The sequence below is a fragment of the Chinchilla lanigera genome, unplaced genomic scaffold, assembly GCF_000276665.1.
Source record: "Chinchilla lanigera isolate Chin_1 unplaced genomic scaffold, ChiLan1.0 scaffold00009, whole genome shotgun sequence".
In the NCBI taxonomy this organism is placed as follows: Eukaryota; Metazoa; Chordata; class Mammalia; order Rodentia; family Chinchillidae; genus Chinchilla; species Chinchilla lanigera.
In genome coordinates, this window is record NW_004955410.1 from 4,355,356 (window position 1) to 4,362,657 (window position 7,302).

General features: G+C 42.0%; 1 protein-coding gene across 1 annotated transcript in view; it reads left to right on the forward strand.

Moving 5' to 3' along the window:
- The window catches only part of LOC102004045 (protocadherin Fat 2), a 94,339-nt gene extending 89,004 nt beyond the window's left edge, over nt 1-5,335 (forward strand). Inside the window, exon 23 of the mRNA XM_005377194.1 lies at nt 5,006-5,335. The gene's annotated coding sequence lies outside the window, so the exon portion shown is untranslated. The remainder of the gene's footprint in view (nt 1-5,005) is intronic.
- Nucleotides 5,336-7,302: the final 1,967 nt, after the last annotated feature.

Here is a 7,302-nt window from a genome sequence, read left to right on the forward strand (position 1 = left end):
ATCTTTGATAAAGGGGCCAATCAAACTCACTGGAAGAATGATAGCCTCTTTAATAAATGGTGCTGGAAAAATTGGCTTAATACCTGCCAAAAACTGAAAATAGACCCAAGCCTATCACCATGCACCAAACTCATGAATTCTTGAGATCCATCCTCTTGAAGCTGATGTGAAAATTCACAAACCCCATCTTCTGGTAGTAGTAGCGCATCCGTCTCCATTACCATCTGAATAGCCTTGATCAATCACTTTCACAGGACGAGCAAATCCTCTAATTGCCCTCAGGGTTTCCTACCTACATTTCTTCAACAAATCCTCAGTCAGTCTCCTGTGCCACCACACAAGAGCAGGCTCTGTCTGGTCCTCACAGCACGAGCGTGTCTTCAGCTCCTTACCCGTGAGCAAATACATGCTAACGTGTAGTCCTCATTAAACCATGGAAAGGAGACGTCATAATGTTCTGGATTTTCCTACTAGGAGATAAACAACTGGAACTAAGTCCACACTGCCAAAATCCCAAACCCTTAGCTGGTGAAAATGGGCATGTTCTTCACTATCCTTACACATATCCAATAGCAAGTATATCCCATTAATTCTGAGCAGATAGCACAATTTTAGTAAAGACTTACTTCATCTCTCATAATGTGTCATGCCTTTGTTCTTTTGAAAAAGGCATCATTGCATATATTTTGATTTTTCTACCTTCTCATTTTATGTCTTTTCCAATGCCGTTTACCCTTCATCAATGACTTGCAAATTAAGACAACTTGGCCAGCTCATCCCGGGGATAAACTTCCTGTGATGGGCTGGTCTCCACGGTGCCCCTAACGCACTTTTCAGACTGGATAATACCACTGGCCATTTACTTTGTCTTTTTTATCATGAAGTTCTTGGGAAGTAATGTGAAATATTAATTAAATGTTTATCCCCAGTTCCGGGAAAACACTAGGCACTGAAATCATGTTTGCTGAAGACAGGATTTGCTGTTCAAGAGATTGCAGTAACCTTTAAGAAGTAAATGTCAGGGCACATGGGATTAATGATTTAATGAAATTAGAAATCACTTATAAACTGGTCTTTTCAGAGGTGTTCTAGCAGAAAGGAAGATTTAGGAGTAGCAGACTTTATCTCTTGTCTTTTGTGTCTCTCATCGTGTGCGTGTGTGTGTGTGTGTGTGTGTGTGTGTGTGTGTGTGTGTGTGTCTACATGGGCATTTTTACTAGAATAAAGTATAGACGAGACACCATTCAGATATTAAATGTATGGAAGGAAGCAGTAGGCTTAGGAATAAGAGATAAGTTGGAGTCTTAATCATTTAATTTTCACGTAGTCTTGGGGAAGCACATTGTCTTCTGAACCTCAGGGCCCTCACGTATAGACCGGAGGTATCCTGTTTCTGTCATACTGGGGATTCACACTGAGATGCTTCTTCAGTCCTCTATTGATTTTTTACTTGGAGACAAGGTCTCATTAAATCACTTAGTTGCCAAGGCTTGGATTTAACTTGAAATCTCTTGCCTCATCCTCCAGATGCTGGGCTAACAGCCCTGAGTATCATTCCTATAAAGAGATGTTGGCTTCTACGTCTGATTCACAGAAGTTCTCTTGGACCAGAGTTCAGATGTGTTCAAAGCCTAGCCCTCTCTGGTGATCCCAGCTGCAGCCCAAATCCAGAAACACTGCATGCATTGAGACTGACCTTCTAATGTCCTTCTTGAGTGCCAGTGACTGGTTATGAGTAGCTTAGGGGCACCCCTCAGAAGGAACAGTGAGGACACAGAAGGGAGAAGCGAAGCAGGAGCTATCGGGTCAGCAGGAGCAGAGAGGGGCCTTCTGCCCACAGGAAGAGGGCCTGTATGTTCCTTGGGAGAACTGTAGCAGGAATGCAGGATCAAAAAGTCCAAGTGGAGGTGGAGAGGAGCATTACCTTGCCTAAGTCTGGAATGCACTGTAAACAAAACAAAAATAAAACCATACACAGCATAAATCCATCTAATGTTTGTGGTATACTATGAATATAATTAAAGTTTCATGTTAATCTCATATGCTACCAAACAAATCCAGATTAGTGTCATGAGTGCCAGGGACTATGAATGAAGATGACAATTTCATGTTTCAGTTACAAGTTCAGTAGAAATTTCAGGAGCATCTTGGAATGAATATTTTCCAAGTTTTCCTAGTCATAAGAATTTCTAAAGTGCTTTGCAATTTATACATTCCTGGGCCCCACCCTACCACTTTCAAAGGAGGGACTTGGAAATGTGTATTTTTGAAAGTATATTAGATTATTGAAAAGACGAGAATAGTTGGAAAATGCCAACCTGAATTACTGTTGTTTCTAGATTAATAATCCATGATTTCATACAATGCAGATCACTATCCCATCACAAAAAGCTACGCTTAAACTGAATTTAAGAATGTAATATGGTTTTCTTTGAGGTGCTCAGGTAAAATATCGTGGTGCTAAGCCTGAAACAATAGCAAAGACTTACAATAAAGGTGACCGACGGTCCACACTGTGCATCTATGTCCGTCTTCAGAAGAAACCATCATCTTGTTCTACAAATTAATGCATCCCAGTCTGTGTTACAGTACAGTGATGCAGACAGCCTTCCCATCGGGGACAAACAGTGATCAAGCACGGCGTCTCACCTCCTACAGTATCACTCTTCAAACTTTGCCCACTGCGTGACTTTACCAGAAAGTACATTTTCAGCTGTCATCCCAACACATCTTCGTTCTCTTCACACATTTGGTGTTTGTTTGTCTGTGAAGTATGTACTGTTTTATCATGTGCACCAAAAACTTACACAAAATATTCTTTTTAATGAGAAAAACACAGTGGGTCATCTTGTGCACTCCGTCACGTGTGCCCCTGGCCTTGCTGGCCCAGGGCTAAGCCTCTGTGCCCCAGAAGGTGGACGTTCTGGTCATTAAAGTCAAGTCATTCTTTTGCACGCTTCGTACCCAGTATTGTATTTATGGCATGTTTTGCTGTGCTTCATATTTAAAATATGGTTTTATGAAATGGATATTTTTATAGATCAAAAATTAATCAGCTTTCCCGTTTAATCTCCAGTTCTCCCGTGGCCTGGGATCCCTGCACCATCAGCTCCAGTTACCCTTTTTCCCTCCAACACTCCCTTTGGAACTTCCCACAGCCCCCGTGTGCAGCCTGGAATAGCAGTCACAGTAACCTTGTTCTGTCCTGATCATTTTTAACTGTGTGTTCAATCTGGAATAGTGCTGTGCCATCAAGGATCTGTGTGTGTGTGTGTGTGTGTGTGTGTGTGTGTGTGTGTAAGTATCCAACAGGAAAGTTAAACATGTATTTTTTTGAGTCCTGTAAAGAAGAATGAGTGATCTTAGCAAATGAGGGCCAACTCCATGAACTTCTCTCTTTAGTTAGAAGACAACTCACTTGTCTCTGTATTTATTTACTGTGTTCTGTCTTCTATTATTTCATGTCTTTGTGAATAATCATGACCATGTTGAAAAAGTGAAGATTTTGTAGAACAAGTAAAAGTATATTAACTATACCAAGTTTTCTATTAAAACGTATCATTTGCCTATCATTTCAAAGGAAATGAATGACTCCCAGTGTGAAATGCCGGAATACATTTGCTCGGAGATCTCGTCCACCCTGTAGTGCCTGGCCCGGGAACTCTAGTGCCACCTATTTTAGAAATGTATCTCGTGTATTATATGTGAAATTTACTGTGTGCATTCTCAACCTCGCCTTCAGCCTTGTTTGGTTGTTCGTTTGTTTTGTTGCGGGTTTTTGACTCCATTCTACTTCTTAATTAATTTCTTCACCAAGTGTCAGTATCAGCCTGGCACAGTGGTGCGAACCTGTAATCCCAGCACTTTTCAAGGCCAAGGCTGCGGGATGCAAGTTCAAAGCCAGCCTGAGCAACTTAGTGAGACCCTGTATCAAACTGAAAAATGTCAAAGCCCAGAGTTCAGTCCTCAGCATCAGAAATCAAACAGAAAGAAAAGAGTCTCTGTCAGTCAAACCTCCCAGACAGACACTTATGCCACTGAGCTATATCCGCAGCCCAAGAGTCTCTGTCAGTCAAACCTCCCATGTCTTGCTGGCCGGCAGCTGCATGTGACATTACAGACAAGAAGGAAGGATTTCCTTCTTTTCGCAGCTGACAGAACTGGCCACATCTCAGGCAATCTTTTCGTACCAAGTACACATGCTTAAATTCATACAATGATTCCACCCTTCCTAGGAGCCAAGCACTGTTTACAAGTTCCATTTTGGATGTGAGGCTGAGGAAAGTCAGGTAACTTGGTGAAGGTTTGTAACTGGGGAGGTGGAAACAGGGTGCAAACCCCAGCCTCGGGCTCCAGACCTGCAAACACACTCTCTCCAAGACCACACGCAGTCAGCACGGCGTGTGGGTGAGCAGGTTCCAGACTCAGAACGATTCCTGACGCTGCTGGTGAATGTGTGAGCGGACCCACAACGTGCAGGTTCCTCAGCATCTGGAAGATTCCCCCCCTTTCCCACCCTTTCCACGAGAATTTCTTCAGGCCTTGGGACATAGAGGCAGCCCCAGCTGAGAAGAGAGTTTCCGAAAAGAGGAGCTAATGCTCGAGAAAGTGGGTCACTTTGAAAGTTTACTAGGAGAGCTGAAGAAATTCATTATCAGAATGGAAGGACAAGGAAGAGTTAATATAATTTATGTAACGTTTTAAGGGGCACATTCGTTCATCCAAACACCACCTTCTTTCTTTATTCATGTATTATAAATAATCTGAGATATTGTTAATTACTGGTGAACCTAGACATTATACTTTTTAATGTGATCCATCATACTTTTGAAATGTATATACAGCTGCTGAACCAGTGATTAATCATAAGAATCATTTCATAAAGTATTAACATCATAAAGTATTTCCATGTCTATTACCTTTCGTGGTCAATTTTATATTTTCAAATTTTAAGAGAAAAGGCTCTATGACCGTTTTAACAAAGCCTGTTTTTCTTTTTCATTAGTGACAGTAATGTGATATCTCTTCAGCAGTGAGACAGAGGACATCAAGACGTTGAACAATTAAGAAAAGAAAGTGATTCGGAGGAAGACATTTGACTTCAACCAGCATAAAGGCCACACGCTCTGCATGTCACTCACTTTTCTTGAAAAGGTCTCTTAAAAAGACAGCTTCTAACATTAGAACAATATCAATTTTTCCAGCATAGCTGGATATCTTTGGGTAATGTCCCACATATTTGATAGGTTTGCTTTTTACTGCTACAAATGCTATAGAGATATATTTGTTTTCAGTTAAAAATTTGCACTGTTGTACTATCACCAATAAAATAGAAGCAGATGATTCTAATTGTGTTCAGATTGTCATTGTTTTTTAATAACTGGTATTAAATTAAGATATTTAAAATAACAATCATTCATATAAAATAATGCAGAAAATAAAAGCATGCATCATGAAAAAAGACTAAGTTCTTACAAGACTACTCAGAAACTGAATTTTGCTTTTTTTCCCAGAGGACAAGATCAAATATTTAAGTGCTAACTTATTCCAGACCTCTGCAATGACAAGCTTATATTTTGAGATGATCCAAGTGTCCACTTAACTGTAATACCCTAACACACTGCAAAAGCTTTAGGGCTCTACTGCAGAGCCAGTGCTATTTTATCAATAGGAGTGCCGAAAAAGCAGAGCAGGTTTGTACTTGCTTAGGTGGTTCTGAAGCACACATCCTAAGGCAGACGGTATCTTGCCTCCAGTTTCCTGAGAACACATATCTCAGGCACACATTTGCGTGCTGGCGTTCTGCTGAAGTGCCTGTGGAGGCAATACTGAGGGCAGTGAGAATAAAGATGGCAGAAGCAGAACTGTGATCCCGAGCCTCCTGCCTCCAGTGCACCTTAGCCCAAGGGAGAGTAAGGAAGGGAGTCACCATGCCGCAGCTGTGGTTCTCGGACCCACTGCAGCAGAAGGGCGGGTCCCGCTGGCATCTACACGCCAAGATATGTCACTGGCTAAACAGACTTTACCTCTTTGCTCCTACAGCAGCATGGGTGCGAGGATGCCCGGTAGAGCTGACAGGTATCAGAGCAAAGCCGGAGGTCTGGCCCCTGAGAGCGTGCAGCTGCCTCCAGTCCTGCTCATGTCGGACCTGCGGTGTGTTTCTGTCATACACAGAGATGCTGAGTAAATAATTCTGACTTGGCTGATCTGGAGAAGGCAGTGTGTACGGTCACACTGTCACTTACTAGTCCACTGGCGGTTCAGATCTTTATTTCTAGTATTGTGGGAGCTGTTTCATATGCGCTTGTTTGTTTTTGAGTGGTATAGGGCTGTAGGTGAGAGGCTAAGGATTGTCTGCGAAGCACATGGTTTGCACAGTCGTTCTATTCTGGGGTTTCCCATGGTCTCCCCGTGGCATCAGTCTCACCACTGCTTCCTCAGTGTTTACGTTCCTGCTGGATCATGTGTCCAGGAGCCAGGGATGCTGCCCTACAAGCTGGACCTGCTAGGGAGCCCTTTCTCGTTGAGCTTCTCGCACCTTTGAGCTTTTCGTGTCACTTAGTGAATAGAGCACTGCACTGTTTCCAGGTGTTCTCTTCTGTTTTAGTGGAAGTGAGGTCAAACGTGGAACCATTTTCATCTCCTTTAGCAGAAGTGTCGCCACGTATTCCAATCTATGGAGACAAAAAATACTCAGGTGAGCAGCCCCCACCTTTCCGGGGTCATCTCCCTTCCTCTTTGGTGCCCTCATGTTACCAAGGCCTCCGGTTTCCTGTCACCTGGAGCCTTTTATATAACTGATACAGCTGCACATGTAATGAAATGGTGTGATGCTGTGTTCATACAGTCCTAGTCCCTGAGGGCTATGCTGCGGCAGAAGGTGAAACAATCTCAACTAAGCAGATCATAAGGGCATATTATTGTCTACTTCTTAAATGAAAGCCCATTTCTCATATGATTCAAGATAACATACTCCCCAAATAAATATACTATTTACAATATAAATAGTATATTGGTAGCATATGTATTGTAAATCATATAATATAATAGTATTTATAGCATAAATAGTATAATGGTAGCATATAGAGCATAAAGAGTATAATATAATGTAACAGTATGTATAGTATAAATAGTGTGCTGGTAGTATTTAGAGTAGAATGGTAGTATATATAGTGTGACTGGTATAACGATAAAGTTCATCTGCCCTCAAAGAGTTACTTTATCCACCTTAGCAATGGACATTGCGGCTACTTCTTGGATGAGTTGAGGTGGTTTTCTCCCATTGGCCTGGAAGCATCTCAT